Below are 24084 nucleotides of genomic sequence, written 5' to 3' on the forward strand. Positions count from 1 at the left end.
AAAATGTCCCGTTAAACTCTCCTGACAGCATTCAATGGATTTTTCTGGCTTGAGTTTCCAAACACCTCTATATTACTCCTGAAAATCATTTCCAAAGGCCTAAGAACCACATAAATAGGTTTATCATGAATGGTGAGCTATATTAAGCAATCCTTCAATCCCAGGAACAATTTTCCATAATAGTTTTTGTTCTCATTGATGGAAACACCAACATAAGGAAAACGGGTTTATTTTGGCTTACAGTTTCAGAATACAAGCCATCATGGAGAGAAAGATCAGGGCAGAAAGAGGCTGAAGCAGCTAGTCACATAGCATCTATAGTCAGGAAACGGATACAATAATGCAAGTGCTCAGCTCACTTTTTTCATTTGATATAGGCCATGACTATTGCCCATGGAATGAAACCACAAATAATTATGATGGTTCTTTTTCACATCAATGAGAATGATAACTAATATATAACTGTCACACTTAAGATTAAATTCTAATTTACATACAATACCTCTCCTAGTTACAGGTACTGTTGCCGTAATGAAATATCATGACCAAAAGGAAGTTGAGAGGTAAGGTTTTATTTGACTTACACTTCCAGTCAGGAAAGGAACTCATACTCCGGGAAGGATCCTGGAGGCAGGAGCTGATTCAGAGGTCATTATTGTTTGCTCAACCTGCTTTATTATAGAACCCAGAAGCACCATCCCAGGGGAGGCAACACAGTGAGCTGGACCCTCCCAGATCTATCATTATTTAAAAGAACGGCTTACAGATCTTATGAAAGCATTTTCTCAGTTGAAGTCGCATCCTTTCAGATAACTCTAGCTTGTGTCAAATTGACAAAAAATAATATTCCAACTTCTATTCCAGAGCCCAGGAATCAGAAAGGCATCATCTTTGTTAACTGATATTGATGAAGATGATGTGAAAATTAAAGAAAAAATACAAGATGTCCAGAAGCAAATTGTCCTTTAGTCAGAACAGTGAAGGACACTAGTCTCTTTAGAGAACTAGAGCCTATACACAGGGATTTGGAGTTTTATAGGTCAGATAAAAGGAACTTGATGGTGAAAGATTCTATCTGCAGGTAAATTCCCCTGTAGTCTCAAATTGGCAGATAGCAGAGGAGGTTGGAATGCTGATCCTCCCATTTCAGAAGATTCTTGGATACTTTTTTCCATTTTTATTTAAATTAGAAACAAGATTGTTTTACATGCCAATCCCAGTTTCCTCTCCCTCCCCTCGTCTGCTGCCCCCCACCACTAACACCCTATATATCCCATAACATTTCTGCTCCCCAGGGAGGATGAGGCCTTCCATAGCGGGTCTTCAGTCTGTCATATCCTTTGGGATAGGGCCTAGGCACTCTTCTGTATGTCTACACTGAGAGTGTCCCTCTATGTGGAATGGACTCCCAATGTCCATTCCTATTCTAGGGATGAGTACTGATCTACTACAAGGGGCCCCATAGATTTCTGAAGTGTCCTCACTGACACCCATGTTCATGGGGTCTGGATCAGTCCTATGCTGGTTTCCCAGCTATCAGTCTGGGGACCAAGAGCTTCCCCCTTGTTCAGGTCAGCTGTTTCTGTGGGTTTCACCAGCCTTGTCTGGACCCCTTTGCCCATCACTCCTCCTTCTCTGTTACTGGATTCCAGGTCAGTTCAGTGTTTAGCTGTGGGTGTCTGTTTCTATTTCTATCAGCTGCTTGATGAAGGCTATAGGATGGCAAGGGAGGGTATTTAAGGTAGCCTCTCCTCTGTTGCTTAGATTGTTAGTTGGTGTCATCCTTGTAGATCTGAAGACATTTCCCTAGTGCCAGATATTTCTTTAAGCCTATAATGGCTCCCCTCCCTCTATTATGGTATCTCTTATCTTGCTCTCCTCTGTTCTTGTCCCAACTCAACCTTCCTACTTCCTCATGTCTTCCTTATCCCTTCTCTTCTCCCCTTCTCATTCTCCCAGTTCCCTCTCCCCTCCCCCATGCTCCTTTTGCTCAGGAGATCTTGTCCCTTTCCCCTTTTCTGGAAGAGCATGTATGTGTCCCTTAGAGTCCTCCTTGTTTACTAGCTTCTCTGGCAGGGTGGATTGTAGGCTGGTAATCCTTTGCTCTATGTCTAAAATCCATATATGAGTGAGTACATACCATGCTTGTCTTTTTGTGACTGGATTACCTCACTCAGAATGTTTTTATTCTATTTCCATCCATTTGCCTGTAAATTTCAAGATTCCATTGTTTTTCCCCACTAAGTAGTATTCCATTGTGGAAATGTACCACATTTTCTCTATCCATTCTTCAGTTGAGGGGCATCTAGGTTGATTCCAGTTTCTGCCTATTACAAATAATGCTACTATGAGCATAATTGAACAGATTTCCTTTTTGTATGAATGTGCTTCTTTTGGGTTTATGCCTAAGTATGCAATTGCTGTATCTTGTGGTATACTGATTCCCATTTTCCTGAGGAATTGCTGATTTACTGGGACAGTTCTTTGTAGACCTTGAAAGAACAATACTCAACATTATATGGAGAATCAAAAGACCCAGGACAGACAAAACAACCCAATACAATAAAGGAACTTCCAGAGGCATCACCATTCCTGACTTCAAGATCTATTATAGAGCTATAGTCCAAGCTATAGTCCAAGAAAACTGCTTGGTATTGGCACAAAAATAGACAGGTAGAACAAAGGAATCAAATACAAATCTACATACCTACAAACATTTGAATTTTGACAAAGAAGCCAAAGTTATACAATGGAATAAAGAAAGCATCTTCAACAAATGGTGCTGCCATAACTGTATGCTAGCATGTAAAAGACTGCAGATATATCCATGTCTATTGCCATGCACAAAACTTAAGCCCAAATAGATCAAAGACCTCAACATAAATCCAGTCACACTGAACCTATTAGAAGAGAAAGTGGGAAGAACCTTTGAATGAATTGCTACAGGAGACAACGTCCTGAACATAACACCAGTAGCACAGACACTGAGATAAACAGACCTCCTGAAACTGAGAAGCTTCTGTAAAGCAAAGGACATAGTAAGACAAAATGGCCACCCACAGAATGGGAAAAATATTCACCAATCCTACATCTGACAGAGGGCTGATATCCAAAATTACTAAGTACCCAAGAAGCTAGTCTCCAAAACACCATATAATCCAATTAAAATTTGGGGAACAGATCTAAATAGAGAATTCTCAATAGAGGAACATAAAATGCCTGAAAGACACATAAAAAATTGCTCAATATCCTTAGCCATCATGGAAATGCAAATCAAAACACCTCTGAGATACCATCTTACTCCTGTCAGAATGGCTAAAATCAAAAACACCAATGACAGTTTATGATGGAGAGGATGTGGAGAAAGGGGAACACTCCTCCACTGCTGGTGGGAGTACCAACTGCTACAGACACTTTGGAAATCAGTATGGCTTCTTGGATCCTAACAGCCCCTTGTTATCAGTGGAGTCAACTCTCCTGTCAAGAGTTTCTTATCCTACCCGAGTATTAGATCATTAACCCTTCAATCTCCTCTTTCTGATATATCACTTTTTGTGGTCTAGAGACAAATCCAAGGATAAGATGGATTTCAAATTTTTCAAAGCCACAATACAGTTGTAGGGAGTAAGAACAAAACCATAATAATTTCTTACATGAGAAACATAGATGATCCAGTTGGTGGTAGTGCATTCCTTTAGTCCTGGCACCTGGGAGGGAGAGGCAGGGGAATCTCTGTGAGTCCAGCTTGTTCCAAAGAGCTAGTCCCAGGACAGCTAAGGCTGTTACACAGAGAAACGCTTTCTCTAAAAACCAAAAAAAAAAGAAAGAAAGAAATAAACATATATGAGAGTGAATTATACAAATTCCAGCATGGTAATCAGTCAAGTATTATGAAGAATCCAACCTGTGAAAGTCTTTGATTAGATTTTAACTGTGTTCTGCACATGAAACTTCACATAGCATTATATTCTATATCCAGATCCTCAGTGCAGACTAGGCAGTGGCAAGTTTGTAATACAAAGACCAATGCTTTAACAAATTATCCCGCCGAAAAACTTGGTTCATTTTTCTATTTGACACAAACTGCATAATATTCTAAAGTGTTAAAATTTGATTTGTTTTATTTTGTTTTGTTATTCTTCTTTCTGCCTTGGAAACCCCTTACTAGCAGATTCTCATCTGATGAACCAGTATGGCTCCAACTTGGATTTCAAAGCAAACTTATAGTAAAAACAGACTAGCTTCATTCCCATTTATGTTTAAATCACTGTTTCTCAAGGATTGCCTAATCTGTAACCTTAACTACAAATGGCTTTGCGCTGCCTTTTCCAAGAAATTATCAACCATGACTTTTCTTTGAAAGTTTATTATGACTATACTGTTGTGACCACCTTGCAGGCATGCCTAGGTTGTTATGACCAACTTGTTATGCTTATGTTTTGCTCCTGTAACCACATCTATTTGCCTGCCAAATATCCTGTTTGGAAAACCTTTAACCCTGATCTATAAAAATCTTATCTTTCCCATGTCCAATGCTGACTTCCTGAACCTGCTTTAGATAGAGGCAGTCCATGTACACAATACACTAGGTTGCTTTAATTAATTTGGCCATGATGATTTGGGTCAGTGATCTTTCTCCTTGCATCTTTGTGATTACCACATCCCTCCTTCCTCACCTCATTCCTTGTTCTCCGCTGCTAACACTGCAGTTACACTCTCTCTGGAAACTGATTTGGCCTTGCTGGACTGGGAATCATGTAGGTGATTTTCATTTTCCATCCCAAATTCCATTCCAATTCCCCAGTCTTATCTCCAGGTGGTATCAGACCACCTTCTGTGTCCTTTCCTTTCTCTTTACTTGCATTACAAAGGAAATAAACAGATCTCCTACAGCCATCCTTCATTATCCTATCCCTTTATCTTGCCCACCAACCCCCAAGATAGTCTATCCCAGGAAAACCACTGGCCATGACTGAATGAGATAACCCAGACTTAAAAGATAATTATTGTGTATATTTGCTTATATGTGTATATTGTCTAAGTCTTTCATAAGTAGGATACAATTAATATAACCACATAGGCTAGCTAGAGTATAAGTTATTTATGGGAGGACTGGATAATCCTAGGGAGGAAACTAGAATAGTTATGGCTGGTGGGAGTGGAGAGTAGCACACTAATAAGAGGATCAAACATGGAAGGAGCAAAGTGATGAATGAGAGAGGCAATATGTGAAGGTCCAGCTAAAACTAAGTGCCATTCAAGAGGCTGCATGGGGAACTAACACAATAGAAGCTCCTATGTTTCACACACACACACACACACACAACACACACACACACACACACACACACACACACACACACACACACACACACACACACACACACACACACACACACACACACACACACACACATATATATATATATATATATATATATATCTCAAAATGATGGGGGAGACAGAGTCTCCACTGGATATCTATTGTCACCAAATGAAACCTTCATTACTGTGAATGGATTGCATATAATTGAGTTGTTGACTGAAGGGGTCCCATGAGAACCCCCAAACATCCCAGGCTATTGTCATGGCCATTACTGGCTCTCTACAAACTGACTGTAAGGCCTTATTGCTGAAGATAACACCTACACAACTCACTGAATGTGGAAAAGTTCACCTGGTGCCCACATAGAGCCTTTACCCATACTGACTAGTGTTCATAGTAATATATGGTACTCTGCATACTATCAAAGAAGAAAGGTAAACACCAACCCAACTATAACCCTTTCAGTCTGCATTGGTTACCTTAATGTAAGTTGTGTGAGAGCAATTATTGGCACAAATCTTGTGGAGGTGAGTAACCAATATCTGATTTGAGTTAAGATTTACTCTGTGAGATGGAACCCATCCATGACACTTCTCGGGTGGTCAAGAACCTGAGATTAGACAAGCCAGAGATAGAGATCTGGGTGCAAACCAAATACTACTGTTCTGCAAAAAAAAAATGACATGTAAAAACATTATGCTAAACTCATAGTTCAGTGCCTTGCTCAACCATCATTAGAAAAGCTTCCTCTTTAAGCAGATGGGAATACAGAGACTCACAGCTTGACAATGTGCAGAGAGTGAGAGACCTTGAAACACTCTATTCTAAATGGATGTTCTATGAATTCCTTCCCATAAAAACTCATGGAACCTTTTGCAAAAGGAACAAGAAAGACTATAAAACCAGATAGGGTAGAGAACACCAAGAAACTAAGCCTTCTAAACACAGCAATCCTGGTGCATATTCAAAGAAATCACAGCAGCATGTACAAGGGCTGCACATGTCTGGGCCTGATTGGATACCTGAGTAGAAGTGGAAATAAGCCCCCATTCCTAACCCAGAAGCTACCTCCAATTGATAATCACTCTTAAATTAAAACTTACTATTATTACAAGGGTCTCACTGGGTATGCAAACCACTCTTAAGGCTTGGAACCATAACCAGAATAGATGGCCAACATAATACAAAATCAGTGTTACTTTTGGAGGTATTATTTTTGTCTCATAATGCTTTATCTGAGCATTTTTATCATTTATTACCCTAAAGTTCTTATGCTTACATATTATGGTTTCTAATGTTTTGTTTTTAGGAAATTTCTGTGTGTGCCACTGAGAATAATTCTACCACTATGAGCTTCTTGTGATTTCTCTTTGGCTGTTTGTTTTTCCTTTTATTTGTTTGTTTTGTCCTATTCAGATTTGTTTGTTTTAATTTCATTGTATTTTCACTTTTATTATGAAAATTTCCTTCATAGAAATTTATGTTCATTTCATTTTTACCAAAATGCAAATTTTCAGCATGGATATGAAAAACATTAAAATTATAACTTTGTATACAAGATGAAAATAATTCACCAAATTGCCCTCTTTTACACAAAACAAAATGCTAAAGTTAAGCTTTAAAAAAAGATTCCTGTTTGTTTTCTGTTGAGTGATAGCAAGAAAGTGTGTGGATTTGGGTAGGTAGGAAGGTGCGGGTGGATGTGGGGGGAGTTAAGGGAGGGGAAACAATAAACAGAATATATTTTATAAAAATCTGTTTTCAATTAAAAAGGAAAATACAAAAAGAAAACCCCTTCTAGTTCTGATTGAAGACTCATTTCTCTAATTCAGTACTCTTTTAAAAAAATAAAAAATAAACAGTGTACTCTAATGACCCAGCTACTTTCGACACCCTTTCAAGATTTAGTAAAAAAGTGCTAAATTCATATAAGCAAGTTGAAAAGTCTACCCTTGGATGTTTATGCATGAGGTATATTTAAAATGGATTTGGAAGGCTTGAGTGATTGAATGATGCAGAACTATCAGTCATTGTCATTCTAATTCTAATGTTCTTATAAAGAAGTTACACACCATTTTAATAGCTGTCTTTAAGGAGATTTTATTTGTTTCGATATGAATTTTATTACTATGACTGAATACTTGACACTGACTAGAGGAAAATATATTTTGACTCTCAAAACAATAAGGTAAAGTCTCTCCATAAAATCATTTCCTCTTGTGGCATTTCGATTCTGAGAACTGTCTCACAGATCAGCAACAGTCATTCTTTCATAGTGGTGAAAACATCATGAAACAAACACATCTTGAAGCATACTACTTTTTTCAATGATGCTGCATTTATATTATAATTTCAACATGAGTTTTAGAGAAGACACACCATTTTTAAACTATAGCACAATAGTATATGGAAGAAACCATGTCCATAGCCAAAAGAATTGTCACAGTATCATAGGATCAATTTTTGTCTTCCAGCAAAAGAATAGGTGTTTCACATGTTATTTTATAATCAAGAGCTAAAACGTCTTTGGTAAAACACTATTATATCAAAAGTTTTAGTGGGGGGGTGGCAGGAGGGAGGGGAGGCAGAGGGAACTGGGATTGACATGTAAAATAATCTTGTTTATAATTTAAATAAAAAATGGAGTGGAAAAAGTCATTATGTATTATAACACAGAAGTACTGTTCAAGTTACTATGGAAGAAAAAAAAGCATATACTTAAACCAAATAGCAATTTGGAGATCCTTATAGATCCACTTAATTCATAAATACCTTTTAAATAAATGAGCTTCAGCTTGAGGTATATTATTTTTATTTCTGATAACAGAAAGTTTGAAGACCATAAATTTTTTATTAGATACACCAATTTCGTTAAGCTTTTGATTTAGTTATTTTGTTATATATCAGGTCATATATGTATATGCATATATATTAACTTATAAATATATTAATAAACATTTTATTATAAATACAGTTTAAACAATCTTTAAGTTCTTTTAGTTTACATACCTAATATATTGAGAGAACTCCAGAACAACCATTCTCCCTTTCCCACACCATTTGTGGATTTTATAATCATAAGTATATTGGACATGAAAAACATTTTATTAGTATATAAATGATTCATATACATTGTTTGTGCACATCATATTTTTAGTAGAATTATATAGTAAAGGCCCTTTTATTTTGCTGCTTTCTTCATATTTCTCAAATACATGATCTCACTATTTTCATTTGGAAAACACAGAATGCTGCATTTGTTTTAATTGAAATCTCCAAATAAGTCCATTCATATTTATTAATATTTTTACTGACAGTCATTTTTTATTAAACTAAATTCTTACCATTCCATATAATCACCTATGTATGAAAGAAACAATATCATGGTGTTCAACAACTTTTAAAATCAAATCTGGAAAAACAACCTGCTATTTAATTACTATAATAGATGATGTTATGCATCCATTAAACATTTAAACATCAATGTAAAAGATACTGAGAGCAATTCATAGGAAAATTTAAATCAGAAGCAATTAGTTTGAGGCACTCATGCAAAACATTTTTCTCCTACCTATAACTCAAGTCTCAAAGAGAAGATACATATAGTATGATATTCCAAATGACTATTTTACTTGTTTAGCTTCTACCTTACTTAAACAACAAGATCTTGCCAAACACTTTGTGGAATACAGGCTTTCAGATATTTCCAAGAAGCATGAATTACATTCTACCAGCTCCAGACAGAAGTGACATTTCTAAACATTGGTACTATATGAGCAGGCTAACCAAATATAATATAAAGACCAGGAATATAAAAATGTAGGTTGGATATGGTAATGTAGCCTACAATTTCAGAATTCAGAATGCTGAAGAAAGAGAACTATGAGTTTAAAGACAGAATTGCTACATAGTGAGACCTTGTCTCCACAGTGCAAAACAAATAAAGGAGTAGTGGAAAGAGGAAAAGTAAATAAAACTACTACATTATTTTTAAACAATTATCATGAAAAATAATAAAATAATATTCAATTGTTAAGTGAAATATTGACAATAACATTAAATTTGACAAATGAGTGAATCATTTGTATATTAAGTATATGTGATTTATATTCATATTTCATAATTTAAGGATTGTAGAAATTCATGTGAAAATAAAACTTTTAACTACAATATTATCTTGCAAAAAAATTGTCACTATTTGCTATGGAGATAAAATTAATGACAACTTGGGATGGCTGAGTTCTTTTACTAAGGATATTTCCAAAATATATATTGGTATCTACTAAGTAAACTTTTAAAAACACATACAAATTTGTAAAAGTCTTAAAACGTTTATTTTATATTCTTCCAATATAGAAACAAGAACATTTCTATAGAGATATTATTTGCTTTAAAAGTAAGAAATCATGTTGTAGGAAATACAGGCAGGCACTAGAGCAATGGTTCCAAGAGTAAGAGAGCATTGGTTACTCTTTCCCAGTTTCAGTTCTAGGCACTCATATAGTGACTCACAACCATCTGTAACTCCAAACCCAAAGAATTCACTATTCTGATACCAGGCACACCAGGCACACTAGGCACACATGTGGTACACAGGTACACATGTAGGCAAAACACTCATATACGTTGAAAATAATAAACAGATAAATGAAAATTTAAAATGTAGGAAAGCCACCAATCAAAACCATAAAATAGATATTAGAAGGAAATTTGGGTAATCTACAGCATGAAAAAATGACTAAAGAATAAGACTTTGAAAAACAATAGATAAAAGATAGAAAAATGATACCCATGAGTGAGACAAGTTGTGCTGTATTCAGCAAGTTCAAGTTTTATTAGGTTAGGATATGGTTGCATTCATACCAAATCATTTCTCAACTTTCCTTGGCATTTTCATTATGCTATCATGTTTAAGAACATCATGTCAGAAAACTTCAATTGGCAAAACTATATTATAGATCACCTAATGGCTTCTTCAAAGAAAATAGAGGATCTATTGACCATATTGGCTTTTGTAATGAAAAACAATACTCTGCCTATCACGAGATTCACTCACTTGGCAACTTAGACACACTCTAAAAAATAAAATGAAATGAAAAATAGAGGCTGTCAGGTGTTTGCTAATGTAAAACAAAAAATAAATGACCCAGAGACTGATATTTTGGTTAAGTATTCAAGATGAAGATCTGAAAAGCAAAGCATCAGGCCCCTAGCTCTTATTCTACCTCAGACTGAAAGACAATCTTGGCTTTACCAAACCTCAGACTGCTGCCTCTCCTTAGCTGGGAAACCCTGAGATGTCATTGTCTTCCTGTCCTCAATGTGGCTGGAGAATGAATGCCAGCTCTGAGACCCTGTTCCTGTCTTCAATACCTCTCAAGAATCCTGGGATTAAAGGCATGTGATCCCAAGTGTTGAGATCATCTTTGTGTGAGCTCTTTCTCTTCAGAATTGGATAAATTTCTTGTAGACAGTGTGGCCTTGAACTAATAGAGATTCATCTACCTCTTAATACTGAATCCTGGGATTAAAGGTGTGTGCCTGGCTTCTATGGCTTGTGGCTGACTTTGCTTTCTGTTTCCTCAGGCAAGCTTTAAAAAAAATCATAAAAATATATGACCACAATTACCAATTACATTTTTGTCTAATCCAAAAGAAAGAAGGCCACAACTAATATAAGAAAAACTATATACAATAAGTACAATAAGTATATACAATATATACATGCAGGTGGTAAGTTTGTCACCAAATTGAAATCCTTAAGTGAAGCCTCAGTGTGGTCATTCCACTGTGACTTTATAGCAGGCAGGGAAAATGATCCACAAAGAGACAAGAATGAAACTCAGCTCAGCCCAATTTTATTGTAACTTGTGCTGGACCAGGACTTCTAGAGTCTGGGTCAGATCATTTTACTTTAGCCATATTTAAGCACAACGCAATTTCTGAAAAAGGTGTTCGGATAACAATTTACTCAGTCCCAAGTGTACAACAATTTAAGACGTGTACATTGAGATTCTTTACAAAGTACATTTGGCTTCTTTCACAAGAATGGGTACTGTTGACTCAGAGATTGTTCCCAAGATTTAGCATCTAGGGAGCTTGACTGAATTAATCACAATGCCTGTGGGAGTCAGGATTGGCCTGGCCCTAAGATAACATAGAAGCCACTTAGGCTGTTGTAAAGCACAAGTTACTGCACTCATAAGAATTGGTTTACTGTCTAAAAACAATGCTCAAGATTTAGGGGGAAAGGTCTTGGATAAGTAAAAAGATAAATTCTAGGAGATACTGCAGAGCCTGTCTCACCAAATAGCAAAGGATCACCAGGATGTAACAGTACATCATTGTTAGCATTTCAGGAAGAACACCTATGTACCTCATATAGCTGAATTGATAAGATGTATGTTTAACTTTCCTGGCATCTCCAGCGCGCATATATATATATATATATATATATATATATATATATATAGAGAGAGAGAGAGAGAGAGAGAGAGAATGGGAATTCAATGGGATAACTTACAGGCTGCATTTGAACAATGGCTGCCTGTGAATGTAAAGTCCAAGAATCTAGTAGTTGCTCAATCCCATGAGGCTGGGTGTCTCAGACAGTTTTCTGTATGTACTGGAATCCCGAAGAATGGATGTACTGACAAGTTAAGGGCAAGCAGGAGAAAAACAAACCCTTCTTTCCTTCATTGTCCTTTTATAGACTTCCAGCAGAAGGTGCAACCCAAATTAAAGGTGTGCCCTCCAGCCTCAAGCTCTGGATTAAACATGTATGTCTTCCAGCCTCAAGGTTTGGATCCAAGGCATGCTGTCTTCTTGCTTCAAATGTGGATCACAAGAGTGCGCTCCATTTCTGGATTATAGTTCATTCCAGATATACTCATTGACAACCCAAAATAGCCATCACAGATAGTGATTATTTTTATTAGAAGTTTTAAAATGCACCATTGTTGTGTATCTTACTGATAGCAACAGTAGAAGAAAAAATAAAGTACTATTGCTTATAAATATCTTTCTATATATAGCACAGCAAATTGGGTGGGAAACACGGGTAATTCTTTTCTAGATTGCAAGACTTTATAGTATCTTCTTATTATTTTGTTTGAGATAGTGCCTCACCATGTAGACTTGTATGGCCTGGAACTAAAGACACAGACCAGGATGGCCTCAAACTCATAGAGATATCCCTGCCCCTGCTTCCAAGTGCTAGCATTTAAGTCATGACACCTGACTTAGAGTGTCTTTCTTTAGATATTATATACATACGTATTTTGTTCCAGTCACTTTTTGAGCTGATTTACAATTTGTGTAGGCATTTGTATTTATTTCTGAGTGGCTTGAACCCTCAGTGTTTTTGTGCATAAGGCTGCAGTCATTGTCATTTACCTACAGAACACAGCGTGAAGAGTGAATAATTTGAGTTTCATTACTAATATTTTCTGCCCTTTTTATGCACAAGCAAATTTATTTTCGACTTAACAATTCACATTAATGATTTCAATCTACACTGTACTTTCTCTCTCCTCTCCATTGTTTTTTCTTTTTTTCCTTGTTTATCAACCAATTATATTAACAAAATAAAGTTACATGTGTCAATCAGTAATAATGCAAATGAAATATCATATTCCACAGTGGAAACCCCTATTTTAGGATTCTCAGTTGAGTCCTTAGATGTGTGAAGACCAAAGTAAAATAGCCTCTCCGTCTTACCACAAAAGTTAACATCTTTATTACCTCCTGTTTATTACTTATTTCATCAATGTGACTAGGGACCATCAAAATAAAATTTTTTCATGTTATCCTGTATGATGGAGTCTCCTGTTGTGTGATATTTTATTTGTGTTCTAACAAATAAAGCTTGCTTGGCATCAGAAAGTGGAGGTATCCACTAGTTAACCAGAGAGGTTTGGAGGACTGTAGACAGGGAGACAGAAGTGATAAGACAGGGCAGATAGAGGATCTCAGCCATTTTGGATGGGGGAATGGAGAGATGTAGGAAGCAACTAGCAGGTGCTCCCAGTTCTTGGATCTTCCAGGTTTTTGTCCCGATATTTGACTCCCAATTTTTATTGACTAAGATTATTTAGACTGGGCCGGGCGTTGGTGGCACATGCCTTTAATCCAAGCACTTGGGAGGCAGAGACAGGCGGATCTCTGTGAGTTCAAGGCCAACCTGGTCTCCAGAGCAAGTGCCAGGATAGGCCCCAAAGCTACACAGAGAAACCCTGTCACAAAAAACCAAAAAAAAAAAAAAGATTATTTAGATTAAGGCTTCATCAGGCATCCAACTTTTGGAGAATGAATTCAAGAAATAGCTGCTTGCCTATGGGTTTTCAGCCACCAGCACCTGCCAAAGCTGCAAGCAGTAGAAACTGCACCCAGCAGAGTCACTGCACTACAGGTTGCCTTTCCCTTTCTCCCCCAAGTCCTTCGAGCAACTCTGGGATTTTTCTGTAGCAGCTTCTCTACAGCAATCTCCACAGGCACTCAGGCTCTAAACACCACTGGAGTTATCTCTTCATCATCAGCCAGCTCTGTCTTCAGGCATAGCCTGACAAACCTGCTTTTTCCCACATGAACCTCTTCATGCATTTTTCAGACAGCCTATTCCTTCTCCCATGTTGGTTGCAGGCTTCCTCTAGGACCCCCTCCTCAGGCTGCTGCCACAGTAGGTAGCTTTCTTGATAGCCACTCGGGCTTGTACTGTTGTTGTAACTAACACACACTCTCAGCCCATGGCTACACAGTAGCTGCTTTAACAGTCCTCAGCTTTGTTCTCTACTCAGAAGTGCTATGCACTGACAGCCTCACACTCCCCTGTCATCCTCAGCAAATTTGGTGAGAAAACTGGGACTTCTTAAAGGGGAAAATAGATTTTTATAAAAAAGAAAGTTTTTTTCCCCACATTAAAAACTGGGAAACTATATTACAGTGGAGGGAGGGAGTTAGGTCTCTGTATGATTAGACTATGGATGATTTTAAAATGGCACAATTAAGGGAGGAAATAAATAACTTAGATGGAATTTATGCAATGCCAATTATAATCATTATCACTTTGATATTTCTTGTTTTATTCCTAAGAATGTTGGTTGATATGAGTGCCAAGTTGGTTGATATGAGTGCAAAGATACAGGCAGTAGAAAAGTTGTTAGAGAAAATAATGACATTTTGACTGAGAAGTTACAAGCCTTAAGAGACAAAAACAAAGGAATTTAAAGGAGAACCATCCTCAGCATTACATTATAAGGTTAGAGAGGAACAGTCAAAGTTTATCAAAGAACCAACCTTAATTTATCTGGTCACCTTACAAGTATAACTGTCAAATGACAGACATTTCCAAGGCTGTGAGGCTCTGACTTGGTTCCTGTGGAATGCTAGATTTGAGGAGATTTAAGGAAGCAAAAGTCTCATATGGATGCAATCACATTTGTGAAGCAGATCTTAAATTCATGGTCAACTAGTAACAGAACTGTCTCACAAGACTGGAAAGACTTGGTTACAACAGTATTGGAGTTGAGGACCCGGGAGAAAGATGAGGCTAGGACCACTAAATAACAAAGTAGGACTAGGGATATTAAAATCTCCCAAGAGCAAATTCTTTTTCCTCCATTTTTTATTTGAATTAGAAACAAGATTGTTTTACATGTCAATCCCAGTTCCCTCTTTCTCCCCTACTCCCCTGCCCACCCACCAAATTAACACCCTACCTATCCCATACCCTTTCTGCTCCCCAGGGAGGGTGAGGCCTTTCACAGTGGGTCTTCAGAGTCTGTCATATCCTTTGGGATAGAGCCTACACCCACCCCTTTGTGTCTAGGCTCAGGGAGTATCCCTCTATGTGCAATGGGCTCCCAAAGTCCATTCCTATGCTAGGGATAAGTACTTATCTACTACAAAGGACCCCATAGATTCCCGAAATCTCCTCACTGACACCTACATTCATGGGGTCTGGATCAGTCCCATGATGGTTTCACAGTGATCAGTCTGGGGACCAAGAGCGCTCCCTTTTTCTGGTCAGCTGTTTCTGTGGGTTTCACAAGCCTGGTCTGGTCCCCTTTGCCCATCACTCCTCCTTCTCTGCTACTGGATTCCAGTTCAGTTCAGTGTTTAGCTGTGGGTGTCTGCTTCTACTTCCACCAGCTGCTGGATGAAGGCTATAGGATGGCATATAAGTTATTCATCAATCTCATTATCAGGGGAGGGTATTTAAGGTAGCCTCTCCTCTGTTGCTTAGATTGTTAGTTGATTTCATCTTTGTAGATCTCCAGAAAATTCCCTACTGCCTGATTTCTCCTTAAACCTATAGAGCAAATTCTTGGAGATGGCAATTATGCTGATATATAAAGTCAGTCTCTATATGATGACCACACCTTCCTCTCTGCCATGCAGCAGCTTTGAATACTTGGGACAGAATTGAAGTAGTAAGAAAGAGAACTGAGTCATTTACTAAATAGGGCCCAAAAGTTCACTGATTTCTTACAAAAAATGACTTTTGCTGTAAATAGAATGTTACAAAATTCAGAAGATAGACAAATAATAACTGAGTCTCTGGCTTTTGAAAATGCCAGTTCACAATGCAAAAGGAAAATTAGGATTTTAAGGGCAAGATCAGCACCCATAGAGAAATGAATCTGATATACAGTCAATATTGAATCTCATAACCATGATGATAATAGGATAATAGATTTGATTTCTAGAGGTTTGACAAAATGTCAGAATATCAGTTGTTTTAATTGTGGCAAACAAGATCAACTAAAAAGTGATTATAAACAGGGCATTCTTAGAAACTATTTCTTCTAATCCAAACAGCAGGTCCTTGCCTTCTGGAGTGTGCAGAAGATGCAGCAAATGCTGATATTAGACCAATGAATACAGATCAACAAGGGACTGACAAGGTAACCCTTTGCCATTGGAAATGCCTTGGGGAGTATCTTGCAGGTCCATTTGTCAGATTTTGTTTAGTCATTCCCTGTCACCATAGAGGAAACTCCTCCTCACAGCAATCAAAAAACATAATGCCTATTGTAAAAAAAATACTGCTCTGGATGATGGAACAGCTTAAGAAGATAAAAGAAAATTTTCAGGAAAAAACAGAACAAGAGAGGTCTTTTTGTTAGAAGGGGCAATAGTTCATCAAAGAGTGTGATCATTCAATCTAAACTAACTTATAAAAATAACAAATGCCTTCCATTTGATCCAAATGGGGAACCTCCCTAAAGTTAGGGTTGGGGCAGGGTTTAGTTTTTGTCTTTTCAGGAGAATGAAGGCATCCATCTAAGGAATCTGAAGGCCACTGAGAAAATGAGACATATGAAATAGAAGGATGAATTATCCAGAAAATGTGTCCAAAGAAAAAGAGTAAATTGGCCTATTGGTATTTGCATCTCCAACAGGATAAAATTTCATAAATCTTCCCAAATGTTTGTTTTTTCTGTTTTCTACAGACATATAATGCAGATGGTCTTCTTTAGTCCCAGTCCAATTAAAAATTTAAGCTGTCTTTGGAGTTGAGGCATGGCACTCTCCTTCTCTAAACCCAAGAAAGCATTTTAAATAAAAATCCAAAGTCTCTGTATCATGTCAGAAGATCCACCTGATATGGGACAGAAGAAAAAACAAAATTAGGGACTATTCTATTGCCACTAATTTCGTAATTCTTTGGTTTTATTTTGACTCTTTAAAACTTTTCTTATGGCATAAATATTAGCTCAAAATTTACAAAAATAACATTTATACATTTGAAATTTTTATTATGATATTTATGGTTATATAGACTATTAATTAACTCTAGAACAAGGCTTTATCTAGCTTTCTGTACATGATTTCGAGTGCCAGTCTCTATCAGGTAACTAGGAATTAAGTTTTTGTACTCTGGATCTAGATAACAAATCATGGTCCTTTAACCTCTTTGAGATCTGCTTTGTATGACATTTAAAATGTCATAAGTTTTATGCACTGAACCATGACCTGGCCAAATAGTGACCTTTGATGTCTCCAAAGGATAACACACCACAATGAAGATCCCACCAGGACTATGATAACACCACTAAGCTGACAAACACCAGCAAAAGATCAGCTTTGGACTACAAACTGCTCAGGACAATTTCAAGGTAGCTAGGTGATATGGTCCAGACTCACAGACTACTCTAGTCAGGACTTGAGATAAACCTTGCACTTTACCATTACATAGAGACTGGGCAACAAATGATACAGCTAGCTCTCCAAGGACTTGACAATTATCCCAATTTTTTTCTTTTCATGTTCCACTAAGATGTTGTCACTCCTAGTCAACAGAAAGTAATTTTACGAACAAGATGCTCACATTCCCAATAGGTGAGGTAGGCAGTTTTTTGGTAGTTTAATTGCTTATGGATATTTGTCATCATTTAGGCAGGTTGGTTACAAGTTGCTATTGTTAATGGTCAGGGAAAGAGCTGAAGAAAGGAAATTAAATTCAAGGATCTTGCTCTGAAAAGAAAAAGGGAGAATACAGATATGACAGGATAAAAGGGTAGATTATTGAATATACTTTTAAACAAAAAAAGACAAACTACTAGTCTTAAGTATTTTACATTGGTATGGATTTTTATACTAATACAAATTTGAGGTTTTTTGCTATACTGGATATATGCTGCTACTCTTGTTTAAGATATTTTTGTATATTGATAAAATTTTTGTTAGAACATGCTGTACATATGTTTCTACTCATGCTTAAGGTATTGTACTTATACAGATCATTTAACAGTATAATGCAAATTTCTAGTCCTTGAAAGTTATTATTAAAAACTATTTAAGATAATAAGGAAATGCAAGTTAATAGTCCCCTATTATTATCAAACTTGTAGTCATGTTAGGCATATTTTCAAGGTCACACAAAGATACATTTTATATAGACAGGCCATCTTTAAACACTAAGGCATCTACAGAATATGGCATTTAAGTTGTTTTAATAACATAGGATCTTTTCCTTTTTTATGACAGTGAGACATGTCTGTTCCTGGCAGCACCAATCTATTTCAGAGAAGATGATTGACATCCAAGGAACTCTGTATGGAGTTTACTGGAATTAAACACCTTTTTTATAGAAAGATGAAACAGTAAATGGTTGCCCATTGAGAAAATTTTACCTTTCATTAGTGTCTGACCAAACCATGTTTATCAAATATAGCATGAGCAATGAACTTTTGTTGCTATGTCAGGAAATGATGTAAAATCATCCTCAACTAAGCCACTGAATTCACTGAGTATAGGAAACTCCCCAGGAATGACACATGGTGATATATTCCTATTATCCTGCTACTGGAATATCAGAGGCAAGGGGACTATAAAGTTATCAGTCTAGACTAAATAGTGAGACCCATTCCCAAAATGTCGACAAAATAAACTCTCCATTAAACTATATGAGCATGTGAAGGAAGCTCCCTTTAACCATGCGAAGGAGGGCTAGCAATACAATAAGAATGAGAATGCCCAGTTCTGTAAATCATCCTGCCCAAATCGAGATATTTTAGTGGTCCTGAATTCATCTGATCACATGACTATTTTTGCTAGATCTGAAACAATTTATTCTAAGCAGATAAATTTACATGATGATCTACTACTCCACTGACAGTCATATATAAACTATTAAGGTTCATAGAAGAAGGTCACACCTTCTTATGCTTATATTTTGTATATCCATATCAAATTATGACAAACGCATGACATTTCTACAAAATCCTATGCTTTGATTATAAAGCCTTGTTATATGATATACATACCTAGCATTTATTTAAGGTAACATTGAGTCTTATTAGACACATTGACGAAATGAAAATTTTACTATTAATGTATCCTGAATTAGCTGTTAAGCATTTTCTGGAATTAGTTAAGTGTCTTTTGTGTATATTCAGCCTAGATTGACTAGTAGCCCCAAATACTTTTGAATTCAAAAGCCAAAGGTGTTTTCTTAATTATAGAATTCACTTCCCAATAATAGCAGTTAGATTGTGCCTTTTGTTTTATAAAGTACATTTCAGTTTATTTCTGAAAACTGCATGTTTAAGATATTTAAGAAGTTTTGTTAACTGAGTTTCACTTTGGGTACCATAGGAACACAAGGTTTCTTGTTACCCTTAATTTTATTAATATGATCAGATAACTGTTCATATTCAGTTTGGGTTTAGAATCCATGGCTATGAGAAAGATGAATATCCTGTTCAGATAGATGATGGCAAGCAGCATATATTTATTTCCCCAGCTCATTTTCAATGTTGTCTATTTCCTTTGAGGTAGATAGTTGTGACTATGTAAAGAATGGCACAGACTGATCCTTTCAAGACAATCCCATGTGGAGCAATCACTTACTGAGTACATTTATGATAACCTACTGTTATTCTTTGAGAAATACCCATTTATTTTGTGATGTGCCTGAGTTCTTAAATGAAAATAAGACAGCTGCCTCTGTTCCTATTTTTCAATTCTTCAAACTAGTCTTTGTAGTTCTCCAAAGATACTGGATTCCTGTCTGTTTAATGTTGAAGCACAAGGAAATGATTTCTGACATATGCACTTATTTCCATGCAATAAAATTGCCAATAATCTTCAAGTCAGAAAGCCCCAGCAGGAATTGCCATTTTCTGGAAACATTTATAAACTATACAATCAGATAGCAATGAAAATAGATGACCATGGTTCTACTATGTGGTGCATTGGAAAATAACTCAAAATGAAATTGGACCTTTACAAACTTCTGTTTTGACTTGGAAAATGAATGATGTTCTCAATCCATACAAGTTAGTATTAGCTCAAAGTTAGTTCAAAGAAGAACCGTAAATGTCCTGGAATTTTCATTTCACAAGTACATATTTGTTCCAGTAAAGGCCATAGGTCCTAGAGTAGAAAAATAGGAAAAAAACTGATTAAAACATATTTCATGCTATCATAGGGATCGCCATTGAGACTTCAGTTCATCAGAAGCAGACCTAATGACAACAAATGTATCACATGTGCAGAACAACAATGGGAGAATAATGGTATACGTATTACATGAAAGCATACGTGGGGTAATTTGGAGAATGGAGGGTAGAATGGAGAATGAAGGATGGCAGTGGAGGAGAATGAATGAGTATAAAGTATAATGACATGTTTGAAAATGCCACAAGGACATCCAATATGTTATATGGTAACAAGAAATTAATTTTATAAGGAAATAACGTGAATGTGATTTATTAAGGAAATACCAACAAAAGAAGCTCCCAAAGAAATGGAGGTATTTTAAAGGAAAGATAAATAACTTTGACCAAGGCTTAGCGCCTCTGCAGGCTTTGGTGGTAGGTGGGCTTCAGTGCAGTGCTACCTGGCTACAGTGCTATTCTGCCCTTGTGCCTTGGCTGTGGCACAAGGGCAGAATCGTCTCGGAAGGCCAGCATTAACTAAAAAGATATCCCTTTTACCTGGGAATGGAGACCAGCGGATCAAAAACCGAAGGCTGGTTCTAAAACTTCAAGCTTCTGCAGTCCAAGCTTCAGGTAAAGAAGGCAGCTCTCACTCAACCCAAGAGCCAACGAAGAAAACAAAGTATAGTCCTTGCCCCAGACATCGACCTAAAGTGAGGAGGCTCCTCAGATTACTGGCAGATTGTAGACAAAACACATCATGTAGCGGCTGGGCTGAAGGACCATGTTTCCAGTGGGTTTTCTGTAGGGGAAATTCTGATCCACTTAGCTGATGAATATGCTCTTATGGTTCCTAATGATTACGAGAGAGTAGTGAAGCACCAGAGAGAAGAGCAACAGAGGCCTCAGGAGCTGGAAAGACATAAGGATATTAGAAGAAAAAGAGGCGTAAAAACAGGCATGAAGCCAGCTGGTTTTCAAGATGACCTGACACAGATTCCAGTGGAGATGAAGATTATGAACAAGAGCAGTGGAAAGGAAGTATGGGAGTAGTTGCCATCGCCCCCACCTACTTCTCTTTTAGAGAAGGACAAGGAGTTACCCCGAGATTTTCCTTATGAAGAGGACTCAAGTCTTTGATCATAGTCTTCCAAAGCTGCTATTCCTCCCTCAGTGTATGAAGAGCCGGATAGAACAAGATCTCCAGGTGGCCGTAGCAACTGCTTCCTTGCTAACATGGGTGTCACAGTGTATCATAAGATCATGCATAATTATGGCTTCCGGGAAATTCAGGGGCTTGGGAAACATGAGCATTGTTGGTGGAAAAGGCCAGGAAGCGGGGCAGCAAGATCATAATGGGTGACGCAACACAGAAGGGCGAGTTTCAGGATGCATCCAAGAAGTCGGATTCAAATCCATTAACTGAAATGCTTAAGAGCCCTACTAAAGTGGTCCTGCTGAGGAATATGGTTAATGCAGGAGAGGTCGATGAAGGTTTGGAAGTTGAAATGAAGAAAGAATGTGAAAAATAAGGCAAAGTTGGGAAATGTGTGGTAGTTGAGTTAATTTATGTCCCTGATGATGAAGCAGTCCAGATATTTTTAGAATTTGAGAGGTTTGAATCAGCAATTAAAGCTCTTGTTGGTCTGAATGGGAGGTATTTTGGTGGACCTGTGGTTTCAGCATATTTCTACAATTTGGATAAATTCAGGGTCTTGAACCTGGTGGAACAAGTTTGAGAGTAACCTAAAGTCACCTCCATGATCCCTACACAAGCTGCAGACTGAGCAACAACACAGGTGTCAGCCTTCATGGCTGTTGGATACTGAGACTCCTGGACAGACTTCTGAGAAAGACATTAATAAATCCGTTTTTTATTTTGTGTTTTTTAAATATAGCATTAAAATCCTTAAAAAAAGACTTTTCCACTAGCGCAAAGTTAGTTACCAAGAGAAAAATAAGAAAACATGCCACCTAGTCATGGTAATACCAGGGTTTGATATTCTGAGGCAGGAGCAGTTCCCAAAGTCCAAGTTCAAGTCCTAAATGGGCTACAAGATGATTTCTCTGGGTGACTTAGGATATAGAGGGGGTGAATGGGGGAGAAACAGAAAAGGTGCAAAGAATTTCTGCAAAAAGCAAAAGGTAGGATCTGAGGGACTATGAGCAGCCACATGCAAGGTCTATGAAAGCTACTAATTTTCTTCCCAATTTTAATGATCATCGGAATACTGAGAGAAGTTACAGTGACTAAAGTTCTGACTGTAATGGCGATTCTGAATTTAGACAAATAAAACAAAACTTTAGTGATCAATCAGTATTAGTCAGAATTCTGTAAAGGAACAGAAACTGATAGAATGACTTCGTATCAAAGGAGGATGTATTAGGTTGGATTACTGGATGCATTCCTGGTAGTCCAACAATACCTCTTTCTCACACTGGTGAGGCTGAATGAAAGATGGTAGAACTGAGGAATCGCCCCCTACCCCTAAAAGAATGTTTTTGCTCCTGATAAGTCCACTCCAAGCTAAACCTTATATTCATGAATAGCCACAGGTGTCTAAACAATCACCCATTCCTAGAAAAAAATCCTTTGCCACAGCCCCCACTGTTGTCTTCTATAAAACCCTGGTTACCCCAACCCCACAAGGCAAGACCTTCATTCCCTCAGGAATGTTGCTTATCACTCATAGTGATAAAAAATGCTATTTGTTTCCCTTGAGGTCATTTTCTGCCTTCTTCATTTTCATGTGGTTTCAATCTCTATCTAAAGCTGATAATCTGGTTTCAGTCCATGAGGTTGGATATCTCAGCAGTCCCAAGGTACTGTATGTCTGGAGGATTCCTGGAGAATTTTGGTCTATGTTGGGATCCTGAAGAAGTAGATACTAACACCAGTGAAGTAATGCCTTGGCAACAGGATAGATGAACTTGCCAGTGTTAGTGAAGGCAAACAGACAAAACACAAAAGCTTCCTTCTTCGGTGTCCTTCTATGTTAACTTCCAACAGAGGTTGTGGTCCAGATTTAAGGTGGGTCTACTTGGTTGAAATAATCTGATCAAGAAAATGCTCCCAGGAGTGACCATACTTGGATTTTAGTTTTTTCCAGATGTAGTTCAGTTGGCAATCAAGATTAACCATCACACAATTTATGCATCTAATTTGCTCTTTGAGATCTTTTTTAAAATATTGCTAAAGACAACTTTAGACCAAGTATATTAATTTGTTATTGATTTTATAAATATGCTACATTGCTCTTCATTTGTACTCATTTTCACAGAACTCCCAAAAATTTGTCATTTTTATAAATATCAAGTCTATTTCAACTTTAAATATTCTTCACCAATAATTCAAAACTAGATATAACATTTGCCAAAACACTTTTAAATGGTTAATGTGTTTCTATCACCAATTTATTCTAAATCAATATTCTCAAGTTTTGGGCCTCTTGAGTGATCTCTTCAAATATAATGTAAGTAGAACACACATAATAAAAATATTAAAACATTCTGGTAACATTAAGTGTTCAAATTCATGACTATTATCATATTAATATCTCATGTTTATTTATTGTAATGATGATAGAATTGAGGTTTCCATGTGGTGCCTATGGCTTTTTTATATGCCAGAGGTTTATGAACATGTTTTATGCTCAGTGCCTATTCCAATCATATTACTTCATAAGGCAATAACAGACTTATTTAAATAGCTGTTTTCCCACAGCCACAATCCTCACCAGAATTGGGGCCAATTTAATAAATTATTAGAGACCTAATATAACTATTAAGACATAGTAGAAAGTCAGATTTTCAAGTTTGTAAAAATCTGTGTCTATCCCTTTCTGGTAGAATAGTTTTATGTAAACTTAACCC

General features: G+C 37.0%; 1 pseudogene; it reads left to right on the plus strand.

The window, feature by feature from the left end:
• Positions 1-531: 531 nt before the first annotated feature.
• Positions 532-21950, plus strand: LOC100774135 (annotated as a pseudogene).
• The last annotated feature ends 2134 nt before the right edge of the window (positions 21951-24084 follow it).

Source organism: Cricetulus griseus, chromosome X, assembly GCF_003668045.3.
Source record: "Cricetulus griseus strain 17A/GY chromosome X, alternate assembly CriGri-PICRH-1.0, whole genome shotgun sequence".
Taxonomy (NCBI): Eukaryota; Metazoa; Chordata; class Mammalia; order Rodentia; family Cricetidae; genus Cricetulus; species Cricetulus griseus.